Source organism: Chenopodium album, chromosome 16, assembly GCF_948465745.1.
Source record: "Chenopodium album chromosome 16, dcCheAlbu1.1, whole genome shotgun sequence".
Lineage (NCBI taxonomy): Eukaryota > Viridiplantae > Streptophyta > Magnoliopsida > Caryophyllales > Amaranthaceae > Chenopodium > Chenopodium album.
In genome coordinates, this window is record NC_137849.1 from 10,246,867 (window position 1) to 10,272,805 (window position 25,939).

General features: G+C 37.0%; 1 pseudogene; it reads right to left on the reverse strand.

Moving 5' to 3' along the window:
- Window positions 1-12: 12 nt before the first annotated feature.
- Window positions 13-25,939, reverse strand: part of LOC145583880 (uncharacterized) — a 45,035-nt pseudogene continuing 19,108 nt past the window's right edge.

Below are 25,939 nucleotides of genomic sequence, written 5' to 3' on the forward strand. Positions count from 1 at the left end.
TACCCAATATGCTTAATTGCACTGCAAATTACTAAAAAGTGAGTCAATTATATTTATACATGCATTATATATATATTAAAAGATAAATTAGGATTCCTTGTTAAAGATAATTATGATATATAATTCATTCAAAAAAAATAATATAATTATGATATACTATAAAATCATAGTAAAAATATCTCCATGATATTATTGTATAATAATTTTTCCATATTTAAGTTGACCAAGAAATAAGTAAGGAAGTAGATTTAAGAAATAAATAAAGTAAACTTTAAATTTACACAAAGATAAATTACGTACCTCATTATGCAAATTTTGAAACACCTCTTTGTATACTACATTGTGTGTAGTATGATATATTTTTCCTTCTTTGTCACATATCAAAACTTTTAGTCCACTTTTCTTTGTGACTCTTGAAACCGCAACATATAGTTGACCATGACTAAATATCGGTCTTGGGAGATATAGGCCAACATGTGAAAGAGATTGACCCTGACTTTTGTTAATAGTCATTGCAAAACAGACAACTAATGGATATTGCCTTCGTTGAAATTTAAAAGGCAACTTTATATCAGTCGGGGTTAAAAGCATGCGAGGAATAAATACCTTATATCCAATGTTGTTTCCTGATATGATTTTAGCCTCAATTATATGGTTACCCAGTTGAGTAATCACTAATCTAGTGCCATTACATAGACCATTAGGTTGGTCTTTATTTCTAAGTAACATATATAACTGGAACCCCAATCAGTTTCAAGGTATGATTCGGAAGTCCTGAACATTTGATGGTATTTAAGAAATCCGATGTATACAACTCTTGATTACCCCTCACATTTCTATCTGATGCACAAATATTATCTGAGCTAAGATAAATTTTCTCTTCCCCGGGAATAATAGACAATAGATGCTCATTAACCACCTCTACACACTCATTTGTTGGCACAAGAATAACTCTCTCTTGAAATTATTTTGCGTCATCCAAATTATGTGATATGAATGGATACACACTTTCAACAATAGATGCAACCGGACTATAACTTCATCTTTAATCAATAGCTCATCAGGAATTTTTATAATTGCCTCCCCATCATTAGGTTCTCCTTCTTTACCATCTCCAATTCTCAATATCTACTCTAAAAATTCTTTGATCTCATTTAAATTCAAATGTGAACTTCCCACTTGAAGTCTCATATTTTGAGTTAATGATAGTACATGACAATAATCCCATATGTATGAAGAGTTGATGGATGAAAATACAATATCTTGTCGACTTCCTTTGGGAATAACCGGTAAAATTTGTCGAAAGTGATGAGAAGAGAATGAGAGGAAAGTATTTTTTGTATATTAAAATTGAATTACAAGGAGCACTATATATACATACAAGAGTATCATATCCTTGATATGATTTTATCTAATGAAGGTAACAAAATATTGCCTAAGAATATTTACTACTAATTAAATCACCTAAAATATTAACATGATAAATTAATGAGATACAAGAATATTTTCAACTAGAATTAAGGGATTGTAATGAGAGATATTATACGATATTATCTTTATCATGCCCCCGCAAGTTGGACATCGGTTAGTGAGACCAATCTTAGACATCAATGTTTCTAAACGAGCCCGAGGTAGAGGCTTCGTGAATGCATCAGCTAGTTGGTCGATGCCAGAAATGTATGAGACCCAAATAGCACCACCTTGCACATGCTCACGCACAAAATGATAGTCCAAAGCAAGGTGTTTCATTTTAGAGTGGAATTTTGGGTTTCGACAACGTAAGTAGCACCCATATTATCACTATATATGGTTTGTGGAGATGTAGATGTGAAACCAAGCTCCTTTAGGAGATTAAGGAGCCACAAAACTTCAGCAGTAGTGTTGGCAATAGCTCGGTATTCAGCTTCGGTTGATGAGCGAGCAAGTGTGTGTTGCTTCTTTAAACTCCATGAAATAGCATTGCAACCAAGATAAACGATATATCCTATGGTGGAAACATAGTCATCTTTGTCGCCGGCCCAATCGGCATCAGTAAAAGCATGTAGTGAGCTTGGTGAATTTCTTCGAAGTAGGAGACCATGTTGTGAAGTTCCTGCAAGATACCTTAGTAAACGTTTAAGAGCAGCCCAATGTTCATCTATTGGCTTATGCATGTATTGGCTTAACCTGTTTACACTAAAAGCAACATCGGGACGAGTTAATGATAAGTATTGTAGGCTTCCTACATGTGCCCGATATTCGGTTGGATTTGAGATAAGGGAACTAGATGAGATAGAAAGAGGGGGATGAGTAATCATAGGGGTTGGTGTCAGCTTAGCATTGTCCATTTTTACACGTTGGAGAAGGTCAAGGACATATTTTTGTTGACTTAGAAAAATACCATGGGCAAGTGGCAGGACTTCAACACCTAGAAAATATGATAGATTACCAAGATCCTTAAGAGAGAAGCGACTTGATAATTTTGAGATGATAAACTCAAGAGTATTTGAATTGGAGCCGGTAATAATTATATCATCAACATATACTAGAATGTAGTACACATCTTGACCTTGACGAAGGATAAAAAGAGAAGAATCTGAGATGGAGTTTTTAAAACCAAGACTAAGTAAGTATGCATGCATTAAGTTCATTATACCAAGCACATGGTGCTTGTTTGGGACCATAAAGGGCTTAACGCAATTTGCAAACATAAGTAGGATGGGTGAGGTCGGTAAAACCCGGAGGTTGAGTCATATATACATCGTCTAATAGAGAACCTTGGAGGAATGCGTTATTAATATCAATCTGTCAAAGAGATCACCCTTGAATGGTAGCAATGGAAAGGATTGTACGAATAGTTGCAGGTTTAACAACCGGGCTAAATGTTTCAGTATAGTCAAGCCCGGGCCGTTGATGGAACCCCTTAGCTACTAGTCTAGCCTTGTTCTTGTCAATGGAGCCATCGGGATTATATTTAGTACGAAAGACCCACTTACATCCAATGAGATTTTGAGAAGGAGAAGGAGGAACTAAATCCCAAGTATGATTTTTAAGAAGAGCTTCATATTCAACTTGCATGGCGGTGTGCCAAATAGGACTTTTGAGTACTTGAGTTATATTTGTGGGTTCGGTAGTAGGGTCGTGAAGAGTAGTGGCAGTAAGATTTAGCTTATTGATTGGCTTTCGAATGTTATTTTGTAGCCGAGTTACCGGCGGTGGCGAGGGAGGAGAGGGAGGGGAAGGAGAGGGAGGGGAAGGAGGGGGAGAAGGTGAAGGTGGAGTAGTAATATTATTTGGTAGCATGGGAACATCATTAATAATAATAGGAAGAGAAAATGAGCACCATGAGGTGGCTTCATAAACATCTGCATCATGGGTTATATTGGCAGAAGAAAAGGGGAAGGTATTATCCATAAATTTGACATGTCTAGAGACAAATACTTTGTTTGTACGAGGTTGAAGACAAAAATAAGCACTTTGTGTAGTTGAATAACCAACAAAAACACATGGGTCAGATCGAGGTTCAAGCTTGTTTGAGGCGTTAGGTCGTAGCCATGGATAACATAGGCACCCAAAGCTGCGTAACTTTAGATAATTAGGTGGATAGCCATAAATTTTGTGGAATGGAGATAGCATTTGTAATGTTGGAGTAGGCATTCTATTTATTAGATAGACTGCTGTAGTGAATGAAAGAGACCAATATTTGAGGGGCATAGAGGCATGAGTAAGAAGAGTGAGACCGGTCTCAATAATATGACGATGTCGTCGTTTAGAATAACCATTGTGCTCCAGAGTGTGAGGGGGAGAAGTGAGTGAGTTATACCATTTAAGGCTAAAAATGGGTCAAGGCCTTCATATTCTCCCCATTGTCAGAATACAAAGTAATAATTTGGCGGTTGAAGAATTTTTCAACAAGAGCCTTAAATCGGATAAACACAGCCTTGGCATCAGATTTTATTTTAAGTGGATAAAACCACACATATTTTGAATAATGGTCAACAAATATGACATAATACTTATATCCATCAAAGGAATGTAGAGGAGAAGTCCAAACATCACTGCATATAACATCCAGTGGGTCATTGGAAGTGATTATAGACTCATAGAAGGGCAACTTATGGCTTTTATTACAATCACAAGAATTACATTGGATAGTAGATGACTTTGGAGTTGAAAGATTAAAGGAAGAACTAAGATGTTTAAGAATGAGATAAGCTGGATGCCCTAATCGATGATGCCACTAAATGGTGGAAGCTTTGGTCATGGAGTTGACTTCAGGAGATGATGGTTGCCATTCATAAATTCCATATTTAGTTGGGCCTTGTAGGAGGGGTGCCCCGGTTCGAAGATCCTTCACATGAAAAGAATAAGGTAAGAATGTGATAGCAGCATTATTATCACAGCATAATTAAGATATAGAGATAATATTACGGGAAACAGATGGAACATGGAGTATGTTTTTAAGATGAAAATGAGATTTAGGAGTAAGTAGAGAAGTAGAACCAATGTGTGAGATGGCTAAGCCTAAACCATCTCCAATGACAAGTTCATCAGTGCCTTCATATGGGGAGTGGAGAGCAAGATTGTCAAGATCGTGAGTAACATGATGAGTAGCTCCACTATCAAGTAGCCACCCATTTGAGGACTGCTCATTTGTTGTAGTTGCATATGCGCGTGGAGTAGCGTGGGACTGATAGCCCTTAGAAACAAAGCAATTTTGCGCATGAGGCGGAATGACGGTGGGATGAGAGGAGTTGTTAGGTTGAATGGCCCGTTGGGAAATTTTTGCCGAAATACTGGGCACTGAGTAACAAAGTGACCTTTAGTTCGACACCACTGACATTTTCCCTCAAAAGGCTTACGAGAAGGCAGGTTGTTGGTTTGGGTAGGTGTAGGTAGTATACCATTAGAAGAAAAGGAGTATTTTTGGAGGAATTTTTGGCAACATATGAGCAGAGGCCGGAAAAGGAGTAGTGGAGGCAGTCTTTTGTTTGATAGAAAGCTCTTTAATGAGTTTTTCATGTAACTCATCAAACGAAATAGACGAGTCTCGACTATTGACGGCAATAGCAATACCATCATAATCTGGATCATTGAGTTGCTCTAGAATTTTCTCAACAAAATCATCTGCTTCTAAAGGACGTCCAAGAGAAGCGAGTTGATTGACACAATTTTTCATCTCTTGCATATAGTCAGTGATAGAGCGATTGCCTTTGGTGATGTAACGAAGACGATCTTTAATTTGTTTGATATGGCCTTTGGATGGGTTAGCATATGTTTTTGCAAGAGTTTTCCAAGGATCATGAGTGGTAGGACATTGGGAGATAAGAGGAACAATGGATGAAGAGAGTGTTCCGACAAGCGCCCCAATGATTAACTTATCCTGACGAAACCAATAAGTATAAGCAAGATTGGTAACACTAGAATTATCAACTGTGATGGTTTGGGGAGGAGCAAGGAAAGATCCATCAATAAATTTGTATAAATCATACCCAAGCATTGTGGCCTCAAATTGGGCTTTTCATGAAATATAATTTGTAGGAGTGAGCTTAATAATATGCTGAAGAGATATGAGAATAAAAGGTGTGGAAGGATCATTTGTATTAGGAATGGAGACTTGGGAGTTAGTGGATGCCATATGGGTTGATTAAAGAAGTTGAGAAAAAAAAACAGAAAATAAGTCGTGGAAGGAAAAAAAAATTGGATCTATGCTACTGATACCATGATGAGAAGAGAATGAGAGGAAAGTATTTTTTGTATATTAAAATTGAATTACAAGGAGCACTATATATACATACAAGAGTATCATATCCTTGATATGATTTTATCTAATGAAAGTAACAAAATATTGCCTAAGAATATTTACAGCTAATTAAATCACCTAAAATATTAACATGATAAATTAATGAGATACAAGAATATTTTCAACTAGAATTAAGGGATTGTAATGAGAGATATTATACGATATTATCTTTATCAGAAAGTCTCCACCAAAAACAACTACCTTGCCACCAAATGATTGATCCATACTTTTTGGATTAGAAAACCTCATAATATCCCTCAAACTTCTATCTAGAGCTTCAAAACAAAACCTATGAACAATTGGAGCTTCATCCTAAATAATAAGTTTTGTCTTGATTAAAAGATCAGTCAACGGGGATCTCTGTTTAATTTCACAAGTTGTATTTTCATTTACATTTATTGGAATTGCAAATCTAGAATGAGCAGTTCTACCTCCTGGAAGAAGAAGAGATGCAATTCCACTTGGTGCAACATTAAGTACAATTTCCCCCTGAGATCGTATACTAGTCGAAAGAGTTTTCCACATGAAGAGTTTTCCTGTGCCACTGTAGCCGTAAAGTAAGAAAACACCTCCTTCATCTCTAGCAAGAGCATTCATTATTTCATCATACACCCTTTTTTGCTCATCAGTTAGACATGAAGATAGTCGTATATGCTCTAAATCCACGGATGTTCTATCGTAACAAAGTTCTCCTTGAATAAGCTTATTTAGCCCATGAGAAACCAAATCATGATTGTAGGGAATATTTCAAGCATTACCCCAAACTTGAACCCCACTGTGATCATACACTTAAGCATGGTGGCGTCCAAAGGGAAGGAAGCTAGAGCAAAAGAGTCGCCAACAAGTTTTAGGAACTTGTAAACCGTTCACAAGGTGAAGATTACACCCCTTAACGATCCAGGAGATCGTCAACTCCAAAAGGTCTTGAACCAAATAGGGTTCGGGGATGAGGGTACAAATCTAACCTAAAAGAGATTGAACCTGCCCTAATAATAGGCCTCTACTTCATTCTACTCGTATTCATGTGCGCTTTCTGACTAGCATGCAAACATTAGGTTAACCCTAAACTTGTTTATCTATGTTGGTTGATTATTAATGCACAAATAAAACTATTATTGGCGATCACTTAAATTATAATCATATTAACCCTAAACAAGATTAATTATTAATTATCTTATTAAGCGTAATTACAAGTACAAATTCCCTTTAAACATGCATAAAAGACGTGATCAAGCAACAACAATAAATAAGCATCAAGCAACATAATAATCATCACAAATATAATCATAATAACAATCATAATTGAAATAATCATGTTAAAACATAATATTAATAGCAAGATCCTAGGCATGATACTAACAAGATTAATAACAAACCCTAGCATGTCACTAAGCATTAAAGATCAAAGCTTTAGCCCTAGCATGATACTAACATGATATTAGAAAAGAGTAAAAGGCACCCTAAACATGATACTAGAAAGAAATAATAACATCCTAAGCATGATGCTAGGAATTAATAAATAATAAACATGCTTTCTACAAGAATAGAGCAATAAGACTACATACTTTGATGCCTCGTATCTCTTTCTAATAACAAAATACACGTGTTAGTAACTTCAAGGAAAATATAAAATCAAACAATCAAATTAAATAATTGAAATAGAGATTTGGGACCAAACCCTCAGAAATTATAACCTTTCACGTCTAGGGCGAAGGCAACTTCGAATTCGGCTAGGTGTTTCTAGATCTCGTGTATGCGAAATTGTGTTTGTGAAAAGCTAGAGAGATGAGAGCATAGAGAATTGATGATTGTAGAATGAGAATTGATTGATTGAAGATTGTTGATGATTAAAAACGGAGGTGCAGTACCCTATTTATAAGAAAACAGTCCGGAAATAGGTAGAATTTGATAAGGAATAAAACTCCACTCTGTCGCCGCAAAACCGACCTTGTGGCTTGGCGACAAGCTCTGTCGCGTGGCGATAGCCTGGACTCCTACGCGCTTTCAAACACGGAGTCCACTTATCAATTAAAATTGACTCGTAAAGTCCGTATGAAAATTGAAATCGTATTTTTCATAAAATAATATTTTATTCCAAATAAAACTTATCAAAATATAATTATTAATTCTAATTCTATTAGGAATTAAGAGAACCTTCTAGAGAATTCTAGAAGACTATAATTAATTCTAATAACTTTAGGAATAATAATTAACATTGGGCCCTCCCCTAGATCATCGGGCCGCATGTAAAGATCAAAGCGGGCCCAGTTTAGTATTTTGGCCATAACTTCCTCATTATTCATCGGAATTGGGCTTATAATATATCGTTGGAAAGCTCTTTGCAAGCCCCATCCAACTACACTATTATTGGACCCTTTTCGTGGACCAAACTAAACTGGATTGGCTGTTTTCATAAAATAGAGTTGTTTTCAAAAACAGAAAGAAAGAATTTTAAATAAAAACCAACCGCAATACCTGACCTTTCACACTTTCACTTCGTTCGATTATCAAATGACATGAAAGGTATTCATCACTAGGTTTGGTTTTGGGGAGACACATTTGGGTGTCTACAGAATCCCCCACTTTGACTGAGTTTGGAGAAACGCAAGTTTCGAAAACGAAACTCAAAGTAGCGATAGGGACGGACAATGATTCAGAACGTTTGGCGATCCTAAATCACTCTTGTAATGCCGATACCTACAAACTAGCGTTAGTTAAACAGATAAAAGATTTAAGAAACACTTATCTTGCACCGTCGAGCACACGTCTCTGAAGGTAACCGATTTGTTGCATTGTTTGTGACAACCTTCCACAAGCTAAGGAACGCCATCTACCAATGCTGCTACATCTCGAGCCTTTTCCTTTAATCATAGTGACGACCTCCTAATCATAGCGAATGCCGTCGAAAACCGCCCATCTCGTGCTATCTTCTCAAATCTTGGTGACAACCTCCACAATCTTAGCGAATGCCGTCGAAGACCGCCCATCTCGTGCTATCTTCTCAAATCTTGGTGACAACCTCCACAATCTTAGCGAATGCTGTCGAAGATCGCCCATCTCGTGCTATCTTCTCAAATCTTGGTGACAACCTCCACAATCTTAGCGAACGCTGTCGAAGATCGCCCATCTCGTGCTATCTTCTCAAATCTTGGTGACAACCTCCACAATCTTAGCGAACACTATCGAAGATAACTTCGCTTGAAGTCATCCTCAGTTGTTACGATAATGTTCCAAAAAAAATTACTGAAGACCAACGCTTGTCGATCTTAAAGCTCGCTTGAACTTTGCTGTTGCAAAAAAATTTTGCTGTAATTTCCGCGGTGCCAATACGTCGGCACATTTTTGCTGTTTATGAACCATTATGTTGGTGCCTTCTGCTGCTTGTGAACCATTATGTCGGTCCCTTTGCGATGAGCCAATGTTTAGGAACTTTAAGCTAAGTGAGACGATCTTTCATCAGGTCGATCACCTATTGTGATTGTAATCGAGCCGATTACTTAATCATGTCAAATTGCTTATAGGGGCTAACTGGCGTACCAAGGAACCCGAAATTGCTGCATAAGGTCCACATAGTTACTTATGAGGGCCATGTATCCTGTCGCCGCACCGGCGCACGCCAGAACATATCGTCGCCGCGTTCCCGCTCTGTCGCCGGTCGACAGATGTTGTCGCCAGGTGACATCCTTGTCGTCTGGCGCTGGAGTCGGGTCTTCCTTATTTTACTCTTGCTGCTGTTGTTCGTTGCTCGGTTCGCTCCGAACTTTGAACTTGGTCGTTTCCTTTCAACCAAATCCGCTCAAATCTTTTGTAAATTAAAGCTCTTCATCTCTAATTTACTGATCTATGTAACTCCTTTCATCTTGGAAGAATCTCATGTGTCATATTCGCGGTTTTTTGAAAAAATCCGGGATTGTTCTTGCTTGCTGGGATGCACCTGCATTTATTTTTTGGACTATAGGACTTTGCTTATCTTTCTTTAGGGTTGACCTAAGGCTTAGTGTTGCTTGACTCATTGACTTGACATGACTCAAGGTATAAACTTGACTTAATGATGACTCATTTCGTGTGACTCGTGTGTGCATAGTGTTGACTCATGAAGCTCGATATGTACATGACTTGAAATGCAGAAAAACAAAAATTTAAAAATTTTCGTCATTTTTGTGGAGGGTACCGACTTTCCCCCGAAAAAGAAAGACGCAAAAACGAAGAAGTTTTTTATGGTGCATGTTGAATGAGCTTAGTCAAACGTTGTTTGATACTATCTCTCAAGGTGCAAGGATTAACTCATCCTAGGCTATCTCAATTGTTGACTCAATGATGAAAGTATATGGGTAACTTAGGCACGGAGGGTAAGCACTTCATACTTTGTGATGCAATGGTGATTATGATTATGAGTGATGTTGATATGACAGGGCATGCTTCAATGTTGTGTTAAGATTTCATGACAAAGGGTTCCTAAGGGAAGTATATTTGGTCATGTATCTGTGATGTGTGTGATAGTGACACTAAAGTTAGGCCACAAAGGCTAAATGTATGGAAAGATATCATTTCAAGAAGAGTCAAATGATGGTGACTCTTAGGCTTATGTAATCTAATGACATAGGGATCAAGCCCCCAAGTCTAGATCTAAATGAATAGGGATGAGCATAGGAGATCCCTTAATATGATCAATTATGAACGTAAATATGAATGCATTTTTATTACGGCCGCACCCCTTTATGAGGTTGCCTACGTATCCGTTAGGAATCAGGCCGAACGTAGCTCTAGCCGAACCTCGCACAAGTATGCGTATTCATCAAAGAGGTCTTTTGAGGGTTGTAACGTGGTTAGGCTAAAGGTTTGAAGAAGAGGGGGATAAAGGCTCAACACTCTAGGTAAGCCCCCAAGGTGTGCAACCTTGCTTTTGAATCTTTGTATTTTTATGCTTGAGTGTTTTAACTCTTTTTTCTTTTTTGCTTTTGCATTTTTTTTTATTTTCATAAGTGTGGGCAATCCCGATCATGCGGTCTATCACTCACTTGGCATTCATGTTTCTCAGGCATGGTACCGAGCACTCGATAAGAAACGCAATCTGAGACGTGTTCATATCAAAGACATGTTCATGTCAAAGACATTGGAACACTTGCCCTTTTGTACACTTTTATTGCTATTTTAATCTTTTGAAGTCACTCGAGCTTTCTATGAAATTGAAAATTGCATAAGTTGCACACCATCCCATCCTAAGGTTAGGTAGATATGGGTTGAAAAATGAAAGGTCTATTGTTAGACGAGGCTCAAAGTGGTTTATCAAAAAAGGATTGCATATTTGAAGGGTGAAAGGTGATATGATGTGGCTACAAGGGGTGCCTCAAATCATTGGTATATCTTGTGCTTAGTTTGACATGGATTTTTTTTTCTTTTTTTTTAATGCTATGTAATGAAATGATCATATGCAAGAAATAAAATGCTCATTTTATTGAAAGGGAGATAGAAAAAAAAATCTACAAAGTAAATCTAAAGAAAAAAGTGTCTATGCTAGACTTATTGGGGAAAGGAAAAAATGAAAATAGAAAAAGAGGTCATGAAATCTTGTCGTTGAAGCTCGCCTCTTGTCTTGTGTCGTTTGCTTTATCATCACTCGCTCTTCTTGCTAGCTGGAGGTATGGGAAGCTTGTTATTATCGATCAAATGTTGGATAGCCTCTTTTAGCTTCCAACAACTCTCAGTAGTATGACCCCTACCTTGATGGTACTTGCAATGTGAATCTGGGTTCCAACTAGGCAATCTCTTCTCAGGTGCGGGATCTTGAATAGGTCCAATGGGAGTAATGAGTCCCTTGGCATGGAGTCGGTCGAAAGCAGCATCATAGCTCATCCCAATGGGGGTGAAGTCTTTCCTTAGTTGTTTCTTAGATCCTTGGTTATCCATGGCTAAGCCTTCACTGAGATCAAAGGTACTAACATTGTTATTGGAGTGGGCGTTTTCGGAAGAAGAAAGATTGTCGTTCTTCTTTCCTTTCCAGCCACTATGGTTACTATTGTTAGCAGCTTTTTGCTTTGCGAGGTCATCTTCGATCTCGATGCCTATGTCATAGACGGCCTTGAAAGTATTCAAGTTGTGTTGATATTTTAAGTGCTTTGAATACTTTTCTTGGAGGTTCTTGATAAACATCCTCACAGATTCTTTTTCGGAGGGTACCTCAATCATCTTAGCGGAAGCTTCCCTCCACTTATTAAAGAAAGAAGTAAAGCCTTCATTCTCTTTTTGTCTTAGCATCTCAAGTTGTCTATAATCGGTTTCGACTTGAATATTACATTTATATCTATCAATGAAAGCGTTTACAATAGCATCCCAAGTAGAGGTTTTCTCTTTATTGAGAGAAAAGTACCATTGCTGACAAACGGTTTCTAAAGATAGAGAAAACACAGAATGAAAAGCTTTCTTATCTATTCCCTTAATATTCATTACAGTTTCAAAGGCTCTTAAATGAAAATAAGGGTTATCCATTGCTTTGAATTTCGGGATGTCGTTGGCATTGAACTTCTGCGGAAGAAGATCCTTGTCCAGCGAGACCCCTTGTGAGCTAATGCCCTGCAATCTATAGTCATTGGACAATTTGCTCAAATTTTCCTGGATGAGCTCCATTTGCTGTTGTCTCACAGGGTCATTGATTTGGAGAGTCAGATTCTTCAACATTTCAGCAGTGTTAGCCACTTGTCCCTTGAGTTCGTTGACTTCTTCCTGACTTGCCATTATCTTCTTAGCTTTCCTTTTTCGACCGATTGGCTTATCAAAAAGTTGAAATTGAATAAAGGTGTTGTCTTTGATTAATCGTCCTTCTCTCCTTGACTAAGTACTGTGGAAAGGGAAATTAAGGGATATTCATTGTTAATTATTTGACTCAACTCTATTCAATATGCAATGGATGGAAGAAGGTAGGAAGAATGAATATTGTGACATGGGGAAAGCATGTAGAGAATGGAGAGATGATGTGGATGGAGAGATATGAAAAAATTAGGAATAGAATGTACCCTCAACTCAAATGACGGAAAAAAACCGACTCATGCATGAACCTAAGACATGGTTATGGTGACTATATAAAGTGTGTGCTAACACTAGTGAGTGTATGTAACATGTTAAGGCTCTTGTGTAAGACCATGCGGCTAGACTATGTGACTAGACTCAATTAAGGACTTAACAAAGGTACTGTTTATTAATAAAATAATCGAACTGATTAGCAAACTGTTTAATTAAACTCGTCGTGATGACTCGAGTAAGAATCTGGACTGTCGCCGAAACAACAGAGCTGTCGCCACAGTTTGAAGCTTGTCGCCAGACGACAAATTTGTCGCCAGACGACAAATTTGTCGCCAGGAGACAAACAGTAAACTGCAGCGCCACAGCCTAAACTTCTGCGCCATTGCTGGAACATTAATCTGGGACTGTTTTCAGTAAGTTTACTCTAAGGGGAAACGCCTACAGTCGTACTAAGTCAGATTGATTACTTTATTAGTCTTTAATTAGTCAAATTAATTAATTAATTAGTTAGACAAAGTCCTTTTTAGTCATTAATTAGTTTATTTAGACTTAAACACAAGTCAAACAAACGGTTAGCACATATAGGGTATGCGCAAGCAAAGAATGCACAAATAGTTCAAATAGTCATAATATGATGCAATGAGTTTGCAACCTAACCATGGCTCTAGTTCTCTAAAGTTCAAGGATATGGGTTAGTCAAAGAGGGTCCATGGTTATGAGTCCGGATGCATCGCGCGGAAGCCTTACCTTTGGAAGGGTTGGCGCATATGGATGGGACCCCGCAAGTTAAAAAACTTGCTTCCACGGTTTGGTGGATTCAAAAACTCGGATGTACCCGTCGTTGCCAGGAGCGTTCGATTGGGTAGATGGAGCGTGAACCCCCAAAGGGTTATGTCCATATGTAGAACACATATGGGTTTCAGAAAAGAGAGAAAAACTCAACCAGGAAGTAGAATCGAGCCAACAGTGCTAAAAATGGTCAAAACAAGAAGGCAGAGTTCTGGCTCGGTATTGGAAGAACTTGGCGCCAGACTACAGGGACTGTCGCCGCAAAAGTACCCCTGTCGCCAAGCGACAGAACTGTCGCCAGGCGACAGAAGCACTTTACAGGCGACAATCCTGTTTTCTAGACGCTAGTTCCTACATGCCTCAGCAGGTATCTACGTTCTTAGAATTTTCCAGATTTCGCAGCATTATTTCAATTCTAGTTGTGAAAGATATTTCTCAAATTTCCTACGTGTAAACATCCTATGTTTTTGACTCATTTCGGATGGTCTATCCAATGAGGACCTTTTTTTATGCATATGACAATAATGTTAATCAAAATTACGCACATGAAATACTTAGAACTTTTCGAGTCTCCTCCACTCATTCTAAATAATTTCCAAAATAAATTTAAGGAATTAAAATAGAAATCCTCCCCAATGGAGTCGCCAAAAACTGTAGGGAATATTTCAAGCATTACCCCAAACTTGAACCCCATTGTGATCATACACTTAAGCATGGTGGCGTCCAAAGAGAAGGAAGCTAGAGCAAAAGAGTCGCCAACAAGTTTTAGGAACTTGTAAACCGTTCACAAGGTGAAGATTACACCCCTTAACGATCCAGGAGATCGTCAACTCCAAAAGGTCTTGAACCAAATAGGGTTCGGGGATGAGGGTACAAATCCAACCTAAAAGAGATTGAACCTGCCCTAATAATAGGCCTCTACTTCATTCTACTCGTATTCATGTGCGCTTTCTGACTAGCATGCAAACATTAGGTTAACCCTAAACCTGTTTATCTATGTTGGTTGATTATTAATGCACAAATAAAACTATTATTGGCGATCACTTAAATTATAATCATATTAACCCTAAACAAGATTATTAATTATCTTATTAAGCGTAATTACAAGTACAAATTCCCTTTAAACATGCATAAAAGGCGTGATCAAGCAACAACAATAAATAAGCATCAAGCAACATAATAATCATCACAAATATAATCATAATAACAATCATAATTGAAATAATCATGTTAAAACATAATATTAATAGCAAGATCCTAGGCATGATACTAACAAGATTAATAACAAACCCTAGCATGTCACTAAGCATTAAAGATCAAAGCTTTAGCCCTAGCATGATACTAACATGATATTAGAAAAGAGTAAAAGGCACCCTAAACATGATACTAGAAAGCAATAATAACATCCTAAGCATGATGCTAGGAATTAATAAATAATAAACATGCTTTCTACAAGAATAGAGCAATAAGACTACATACTTTGATGCCTCGTATCTCTTTCTAATAACAAAATACACGCGTTAGTAACTTCAAGGAAAATATAAAATCAAACAATCAAATTAAATAATTGAAATAGAGATTTGGGACCAAACCCTCAGAAATTATAACCTTTCACGTCTAGGGCGAAGGTAACTTTGAATTCGGCTAGGTGTTTCTAGATCTCGTGTATGCGGAATTGTGTTTGTGAAAAGCTAGAGAGATGAGAGCATAGAGAATTGATGATTGTAGAATGAGAATTGATTGATTGAAGATTGTTGATGATTAAAAACGGAGGTGCAGTACCCTATTTATAAGAAAACAGTCCGGAAATAGGTAGAATTTGATAAGGAATAAAACTCCACTCTGTCGCCGCAAAACCGACCTTGTCGCTTGGCGACAAGCTCTGTCGCGTGGCGACAGCCTGGACTCCTACGCGCTTTCAAACACGGAGTCCGCTTATCAATTAAAATTGACTCGTAAAGTCCGTATGAAAATTGAAATCGTATTTTTCATAAAATAATATTTTATTCCAAATAAAACTTATCAAAATATAATTATTAATTCTAATTCTATTAGGAATTAAGAGAACCTTCTAGAGAATTCTAGAAGACTATAATTAATTCTAATAACTTTAGGAATAATAATTAACATTGGGCCCTCCCCTAGATCATCGGGCCGCATGTAAAGATCAAAGCGGGCCCAGTTTAGTATTTTGGCCATAACTTCCTCATTATTCATCGGAATTGGGCTTATAATATATCGTTGGAAAGCTCTTTGCAAGCCCCATCCAACTACACTATTATTGGACCCTTTTCGTGGACCAAACTAAATTGGATTGGCTGTTTTCATAAAATAGAGTTGTTTTCGAAAACAGAAAGAAAGAATTTTAATTAAAAACCAACTGCAACACCCAACCTTTCACACTTTCACTTCGTTCGATTATCAAATGACATGAAAGGTATTCATCACTGAGTTTTGTTTTGGGGAGATACATTTGGGTGTCTATAATGATCTGGTAATGGCACCTGAGGAAATTGTGAAAGACTACGACCATTACTTTGCAATAAATTCTCTATAAGTGCCAAAGTGTGGTCCTTTAATTGCTCTTCACTTAACATCAAGTCTAACAAAAGTAGTAGGCTTCTCTCTCTAGAAACTTGATACCCCTGTTCTTATCCCTTTCACCGCTTCCACCGTTCCCACTTTTCCCAGCCACAGCTCGCCGGCGACTGGCGCGGATCGCCTAGCCGTCGCCGGCGAGCTCAATCCTTTCGTCTATCACCTTTTTTTTTGCCTTTTAACTTTTGTTTTTTTGGTCAGTTGGTGACAATTACAGGGTTCCCTTTGGCGGTTCAGTCCGGCCGTTATTTTACTCGTCACCGTTATCTGGAACCCTTCAATTAGTGGCAATAAGGTTGGGTTTCTTCTGTTTGCCGTCTCTCCGGTATGGTTTTTACCTTTTGTGTAATTACAGGGAAGCCTAGTGGCCTGGCTTAGTTTTCTGCTTTCCTTTAGTGTTTTAATCTGTTTTGCTTCTATATTTATGGCTAGTTTTGAGGAACTAAGGGGTATGTTGTGTATTTCACATGTTGAAGAGAATGATGTCTCTTCTCATGAGTTAGAATTTTCAGTTGGGCAATTGGAGAATCCTTTTGGGATTTTCAATTTTGCTAAGAGCTTAAAAGATGAGGGAAACATGTTCTACAAGCATAATCAATTGGGGTCTGCTATTGCAAAATACTCTCTTGCTCTTAAATTGTTGTCTTTTGCTTCAGTCTCTAGTGAAGAGGATAAATTGATGTTTTCGGGCACTGCTTTGTCCCTTAATCTGAACTTGGGTGCTTGCTTCATCATAGTAAAAGACTATGATAGAGTGGGTCAATTATGTTCAGCGGTTTTGTGCTTTGATACTACTAATGTGAAAGCTTACTATAGAAGGGTGATTGCCGTGTTAGGGCTAAATAAACCAACCTTAGCTTTCATGGACCTTGCACAAGCCCTTAAAATAGATCCCAATAATAGTGAGTCCCAACAAAAACTAAAGGAGGTGATATCCTTATTGGGTTGGTCTCCGGATTTTGTTGATGAGGCACTAGCGGTAACAAGGAAAGATGAAAAGTTTAGAGATTATGTTCGTTGTGGGAAGGAAGATAATGGTATGAAGTTAGGAAAAAAAGGGAAAAGGAAGGAAGGAGATGGTCGTGTAGATGGTCATGTTCGTAGGTGTTCAGGTGTGAAGGACGACACCAAAATGGAAAAGGACGTTGGTGGCAATTCTTTGGATTCGGCGGGTAAAGTCAACCCTACCAACCAAGATCCTAGGCCCAACGTTATTGATACCAATTGTGTTTTGAAGGGCACTTCAAAAACAAAAAACCCAAATCTGACAGGGTCAGGTTTTCGGTTCTTAAGCCGGAAGCGAAATGATTCCTATTTGCGTATCACTCCAACAATGTATGGAGCGATTTCTAAAGGGCGAGCAGTACAATACTTTTGTTCTCGCCATCAGAATTTCATTACCATCCGAGTAGCCAATCCTTTAAATAAGATGGACAGTGGTGAATCTCAAGAAGTTTCTCCACCAATGGAGTTTAGTCAACCCCCTGTGGAAGGGCACGATAGGTGTGAAACAACTCCAGATTTGATGCAAGAAGATCCATCCATAGGTATGGCAGGTCTCGAGTCCTCGTGTGAAGCTGCGTCAACACTCCTACCAGTTTCGCCTGTTTCTTCCCCTTTGCAGACTCCCGTCCACCCAAGAACTTCCTCCTCGGATTTAATGTTTGGTTTTGTCTCGCCTTCCCGTCCCAGGTTTAGAAGGAAATATGCAACTCTGCAAAGTAGGTCTCCAACATGTTTTATTAACTCTTTGTTTTGCAGGTTAAGTGGCTCTAAAAGAATAGCATCATGGCCCACCGAGTACACTTGGTTTCCTAGACGTAAGAAGTTTTATGGTCCGACCCCCAATGTTCTACCGTGTAATTCTGCTTTCTTTACTTAGTTTAGGTTGTAATCATGCTTCTCATTAATAGTACTCTTTGTCAAAAAAAAAAAAAAAAAAAAGTCTAACAAAAGTAAATTATAATATTAGCACAAAAATGGTTGACTTTATTTGCATGCATAAAATAATTGAAGTTTTAAAAAGTAAACATGCTTGCTTACACGAAACTGTTATTACAGTAGCCTAGTGATGCTATAATATCTTTTTTAGATGGTCATGACCTTGGTGAAATATTTATAACGATTATAATCTTGATTACACATTGACTGATTGATAATAGCCATTAATACAAATTTATCTTCTCTTTAAGAAACCACTATATTATAAATATTGAAAAACCTAATCAAAAGGTTAGAGTATTCAATTACATAGATAAATGGACTACTCTTTTTTTTTTAAATAATAGATGGACTAATAAATAAAAATAAATTCCCTTTGTGCATTGATTTGGAAAATAATTCCGGAGATACCGTCCACGTAGGATCGGTGTTGGGTGTAATTTTTTTTTTATTTGGTTCAGCCTAAAACCGCTAATGGCAATAGCGGTTATAGCTTTAAAACTGCTATTGTTATTAGCGGTTTTAGAAAAGAGACCGCCTTTTTTAATTAACATGTCTCTTTTCTTCCTTGCCTTTAAAGAAAAAAAGTAACGAGGCAAAGAGACCTGTCAACAAAAAAGGAGGTCTCTTTTCTGAAACCATGCCTTAACCAACAACAGGAAAGAGAGCGCCCACATTATTGTTGTTAAGTTCAAATAGACCTGATTTCATTAATAACGGGTCTCTTTGCTTTCTTTTAAAAAAAAAACCGCTATTGTTGCTAGTGGTTTTAACATAAAACCGATAATAACATTAACGGTTGTAAGCCAAACCAAATACCAATCCTACATGCGTGGTATTTTGGGAATTTGTTTTTAAATGGGTGCATAATGGGAATTTGTTTTTGTTTCAACATTATTGAGGGAAATCGCTCCTCTTATTGTGAGAAATATTTTTATTATTTTTTTTTTTGAAATACTTTAAGTTGTGATTAATGAGTAGTTTTTATATTTTCACTTGAAATTCACATTAACATGTAAAATTGTGAATTTATTTTTAGCTTTTAGGTACATTTTAAGTAATCTATGACTTAGACACCAACTTTTTATTCTCTTCTCCTTTATTTATATAGTTATACCAAATATAAAATAAAATAAAAACAGTGACGACACGAGTTAAGTATGGTGCAAAATTTTCCATCATAACTCATATACATAAATAAAACTTCATCCTATGGTTTTTTAAGAAATCAATTATTAACCTGTTTTACATATCTTCTCAGAATAAATTCTAATATTTTTACATATTTTTCTATAATGAATTCTTATCTTACGGTTTCAAAAAACCTTAGTTTATCCTTTTATATTACATTAATATAGATTATCTTATAAGTTTGAAACATATGAAGTAATGAAAATAGTCGTGCATGGCACGAGATCTAACCTAGTTAAGAGAATATATATATATATATATATATATATATATATATATATATATATATCAAAACACGGTTATTAGACTATTGAAATAAGCAAAATTTAATAAAATTATTAAACAAAACCAAACTACTTAAAAACATTGGACTAATGTTGTACCAAGAATTTGAAAAATACTTCTTTGTCTGAAAAGTACATCATCTGCAAGAAATTTCCATATTTGCTCGTACACAAATTCGGGTCTTGACATACTTCCTGATATTAATAAACTCACAAATAGGGTTCTTAAATATTGTGCTGATCCCCAAAATCTTGCTTCGGTTATACCATCAATGTATTCTTTGTCATCCTCTAGTAGTCCAAAAGCATATCAAGCTTCTTTGAATGTTGAGTACAATACACCATTGACACTTCTAATATCTTCATAACATGTTGGACCTTTAACTATATTCAACAAAGAACTGAGGTAGTATAGTTCTCCACTTCCGGGAGGAACATAATAAATTCTTCCAATAGAAAATCTTTAATCCCTTTCCCTCCATTCCTTCCTTCCTTTTTGTGCCACACAAATTCTATAGGGAACTCACAGTAAGTTAAATTTCTTGCTTTCTGAGACTTTTTTTTATTGCAGTCCATCCATTTTAAAAACATTGAATTATTGATCCCCGACTTGTTTATGACGTATTCAAGTGGCTCGTCATCCTCAAATACAATACTTTGTTCATCAGGGAGATGAAAACTCAATCTTTCAACTGATGGAGTTCTATAATGAATATCATAACCCAGAATTCTCCAAACCGCCTCACATGGAGAAATGTACCTGTTTTTATTTTTCCCATTTATTAAGTGATTATATAATTATAATGAAAGTAAAATACTAAAATAGATATAAACTTGGAAAAAAAATAAAGAAATAAATATCAAGTATGAATTACAAGTACAAAAGTCTTGTAACTAATTATAGTGAATTTACCTGCAATCATAGTATGCTTTTATCTCATCTTTATCATTATTATTTCCATCGTCTCCTCTTGTCTGACTTAGAGATGCGGTTACTCGATCATGTCCTTTGCTAATATATTTAAACAAATATTTAATAGCACGAGATTGAATGCACCACTCAACATTTATATGAGCTCCATATTTCATGAGTAGTGAAGGATTATAAGGGACGACATACCGATTATCCAACAAAACTCCATTCTTTTCAACTGTTCTACCATTATTCCTTCTTCTATACATAGGATATCTTTGATCATCCACTGTGGTTCTATCAATGAATTTTTTGGGAAAATGTTTTGAGCACTTTCCATCTTTCATACATGGTAAGCGGATATTATGTGCACCACATGGACCATGAAACATAGAGTCTCTAACTAAGTTATATAAATCTGGGTATGTTTCCTGATCAGGTATTTCTGCAGAAATAACCTTATCAATGTCATCGGCATTAGGAAACTTGTCTTCTTGGTGCAAAAACAATACGATATGAGCATGAGGTAATAGACCACGTTTTTGAAATTCAATTGATACACCACTGCACATGTAATGAACTTCATTATCAATTTAATTAAACTAATTAATATACCTTAAAGTTAAGATAAGTGAAATGTATAGCATTATATAATTATACTATTAAGGAAAATTTGTTGAAAACCATCTTATAAAAACCAAATTTTGTTGAAAACCATTTTAATTTTATTTTTTATTTTTATTTTTTTGTCAAAGCACACCTGTTTTAAATTTTTTTTTGTTGAATCCCACCACTTTTCGAAATTTCAACTATTGATTGACATTTCAAGCGTTGATTAGCATATGCACCTCACGTGACTTACTTAACCCCACTTTTCTATTATTTTTCCCCCCTTTTTCCTTCATTCATTCCCCCTTTGTCACTTACATTTCCGTGCAATTTTATAAAGACTATAAAAACCAAATTATGATAAAGAGGAGTGACGAAGAGGGGAATGAATGGAGGGAAAGGAGGGAAAATAAAAGAAAAGTAGAGTTAAGTGGGTCACGTGAGGTGTGCATGTTAGTCAACGCCGGAAATGTAAGTAATTAGTTGGAACCCAGGGAAATGGTGGGACTTAACAAAAAAAAAATTAAAACAGGTGTGCCTTGACAAATTTTTTTTTAAAACAGGTGTGTTTTGACAAAAAAAAAAAAAAATTATAAGATGGTTATCAACAAATTTGGTTTTTATAAGATGGTTTTCAACAAATTTTCCTATTATTAATTGAATTATATATTCTTATACTGGTTTGGGTTGGTATACATAATGGTGTCATATAAGCGTGATCATTATAATATATACTATAAAAAATATTATTCATCATTTTATCTACTTATATATAATAATACTATAAATCTTTGATTCAATTAATACTATATGTGATTTCATGCATGTTTCCATTTATTCAATATGATAAGAATTCACTTTCTCTAAGCTAAGTGTATAGTTATCTACATTAAAATATAGTAGTAATACATAATAGTAGATAATCGAAATCTTATTGCTCGTTTCCAATTTTGCATTTAGAGCTTGTAGGAATGTGTCTAATACAAGCATTACCCCAAACTTGAACCCCACTGTGATCATACACTTAAGCATGGTGGCATCCAAAGGGAAGGAAGCTAGAGCAAAAGAGTCGCCAACAAGTTTTAGGAACTTGTAAACCGTTCACAAGGTGAAGATTACACCCTTTAACGATCCATGAGATCGTCAACTCCAAAAGGTCTTGAACCAAATAGGGTTCGGGGATGAAGGTACAAATCCAACCTAAAAGAGATTGAACCTGCCCTAAATAGGCCTCTACTTTATTCTTCTCGTATTCATGTGCGCTTTCTGACTAACATGCAAACAATAGGTTAACCCTAAACCTGTTTATCTATGTTGGTTGAATTATTAATGGACAAATAAAACTATTATTGGCGATCACTTGAATTATAATCAAATTAACCTTAAACAAGATTATTAATTATCTTATTAAGCGTGATTACAAGTACAAATTCCCTTTAAACATGCATAAAAGGCGTGATCAAGCAATAACAATAAATAAGCATCAAGCAACATAATAACAATAAAAATAATAATCATAATCATAATCATAATAACGCTAAAGCATAATAATAGCAAGATCCTAGGCATGATACTAACAAGATTAATAACAAACCCTAGCATGTCACTAAGCATTAAAGATCAAAGCTTTAGCCCATAGCATGATACTAACATGATATTAGAAAAGAGTAAAAGACACCCTAAACATGATACTAGAAAGCAACAGAAACATCCTAACATGATACTAGGAATTAAACAAATTTAAACATGCTTTCCACAAGAATAAAGCAATGAGATTACATACTTTGATGCCTCGTGCCTCTTTCTAATAACAAAATACACGCGTTAGTAACTTCAAGGAAAATATAAATCAAAACAATCAAATCAAATAATTGAAATAGAGATTAGGGACCAAACCCTCAGAAATTATAACCTTTCACGTCTAGGGCGAAGGCAACTTCGAACTTGACTAGGTGTGTCTAGTGCTAATGTATGAGGAATTGTGTAAGAGGCAAGGTTTAGAAAAAGAATAGAGAGAGGGAAAGCTTCTAGCTTTAGAGAGAGAAAGAGATTGAGATGATGATTGTTGAATTTTTGATGATTAAAAACGGAGGTTTAGGACCCTATTTATAAGAAAACAGTCCGGAAATAGGTAGAATTTGATAAGAATAAAACTCCACTCTGTCGCCGCAAAACCGACCTTGTCGCCAGCCTGGATATCTACGCGCTTTCAACACGGAGTCCACATATGAATCAAAATTGATTTGTAAAGTCCGTATGAAAACTAAAATCGTATTTTTCATAAAATAATATTTTATTCCAAATAAAACTTTATCAAAATCTAATTATTAATTCTAATCTTATTAGGATTAAAGAGAACCTTCTAGAGAATTCTAGAAGACTATAATTAATTCTAATAACTTTAGGAATAATAATTAACATTGGGCCCTCCCCTAGATCATCGGGCCGCATGTAAAGATCAAACCGGACCTAGTTTAGTATTTTGGCCATAACTTCCTCATTATTCATCGGAATTGGGCTTATAATATATCGTTGGAAATCTCTTTGCAAGCCCCATCCAACTACACTATTATTGGACCCTTGTAATGGACCAAAATAAACTGGATTGGCTGTTTTCATAAAATAGAGTTGTTTTTCGAAAACAGAAAGAAAGAATTTTTAATAAAACTAACCGCAACACTAGACCTTTCACACTTTCACCTCGTTCGATTATCATTCGACGCAAAAGGTATTCATCATTGGGTTTGGTTTTAGGGAGACACATTTGGGTGTCTACAGAAGCCCCCACTTTGACTGAGTTTGGAGAAACGCAAGTTTCGAAAACGAAAGTCAAAGTAGCGATAGGGACGGAGAATGATTCAGAACGTTCTGCGATCCTAAATCATTCTTGTAACGCCGATACCTGCAAACTAGCGTTAGTTAAATAGATAAAAGAGTTAAGAAACGCGTATCTTGCACCGTCGAGCACACGTCTCTAAAGGTAACCGGTTTTGTTGCATTTTATTAAAGACCGCTTTGCTTGTAGCTGCCTCCTACTTCATCGAAGATGACTCTGCTTGTAGTCAATCTCTGCCGCTTGTGACCATCTTCCACATCCTAGGGAACACGATCGAAGACAACTCTACTTGTAGCCATCTTCAGTTGTTTGTGACCATCTTCCGCATCCCAGGGAACACGATCAAAGATAACTCTGCTTGTAGCCATCTTCAGTTTTTTTGTGACCATCTTCCACATCCTAGGGAACACGATCGAAGATAACTTTGCTTGTAGCCATCTTCAGTTGTTGTGACAATACTCCAAAGAATATCACCGAAGACCAATGCCTGTTGATCCTTTAAAGCTCGCTTGAACTTTGCTTCCACTATGCCAGTACGTCGGCGCTTTTGCTTGCTTGTGAACCATTATGTCGGTGCCTTTGCTTCTTATGAACCATTATGTTGGTGCCTTGCGATGAGCCAATGTTTAGGCGCTTTAAGCTAAGTGAGACGATCTTTCATCAGGTCGATCACTTGATTTAATCGTAATCGAGCCGATCATTAAATCATGTCAAGTTGCTTAGAGGGGCTAACTGGCGTACCAAGGAACCCGAAATTGCTGCACGAGGTTCACATAACCATATTATGGAGCCCTGTACTCTGGCGCCACTCCAGCGCTAGCCGGAACTGCTTGTCGCCGATTTTTCTGCTTGTCGCCAGGCGACAAACTTGTCATTTGGCGACAGGGTCGGTTTTTTTAAATACCCCCCCTTTCTTCATTTTTCGTTGCTGCTGTTCTGTTTTTCGCATTCGCTTAAAAACTTCGATCTTCTCGTTCTCGCTCAATTCTCAACCGAATTCGCTCAAACTTGTTGCAAATCAAAGCTTATTTCATCTATTTTCCCGATCCATGTAAGTTTTATTCAAACTCAACTCGGTTTTGCTGAATTATGCGTTCTTTGTTCACGAATTTCCCGAAAATTCGAACATATTTTTGCTTAATTTGCTTCGTTTGCTGAATTTTATGCCTTAAACTTGCTTGATTATGTTTATGCATTGCCTTGGGAGTGTTTTGAGACTTGTTTGACTCAATTTGGTGAAGAAATGAGCGATTCACCATTGTTGGACCTCTTGAGGTCGTGAAGAATAATGGGATCCGTTCTTTGCGTTTTTACAGGTTCTTCTTGTACAATTTGTCACAATATTTGTCATAGTATTGCAAGAAATTGTTTAATTGCTTGAAAATGCTAATTATGCACATGTTGAAATTGTGCTCTGTTTTTGTACTACGTACTCCATTTTTGCGAACATTGTATCATGCGGCTAGGCGAACCTTAGCATGGTTAGGCAACGCGGCTCTGGTTCTCAGTCGAGGGACGCACGCCAGGAGGACGAGCCCGTCGGCGAGGGTGAGGACTCCTCTACTAGACTTGGATCTCTTCCAGAGTGGGATAAGCACACTCTTTTCTTTTCTCCCGAGCACCATATCTCCGAGCGGGTTCGTCGCGGGCTTATCAGTGGGAGGACTCGCAGTCATGGTTCTGGCAACAACGTCATCGGTACGCTATATAAAGCGTATTTCAGCAGAGACGAGGTGTTGCGACAGCTCTGGGAGTCCTGTGGGTAGACTCTCCTCTTTCGGGCTAATCAGGCCATGTACTCCTATGATGGAGGTAACCTCGTCGTCCGAGCTTTGGTGGAGTTCTTTTGGGACACCACCAACACCTTTCACTTTCCTTGGGGTGATATGATGGTCACTCCTGCCGACTTCAGTCTCATCACAGGTTTGGAGTTTCGTTCTTCTCCGCTGCCTTTTGACAGTGATATTACTGTCTACTCA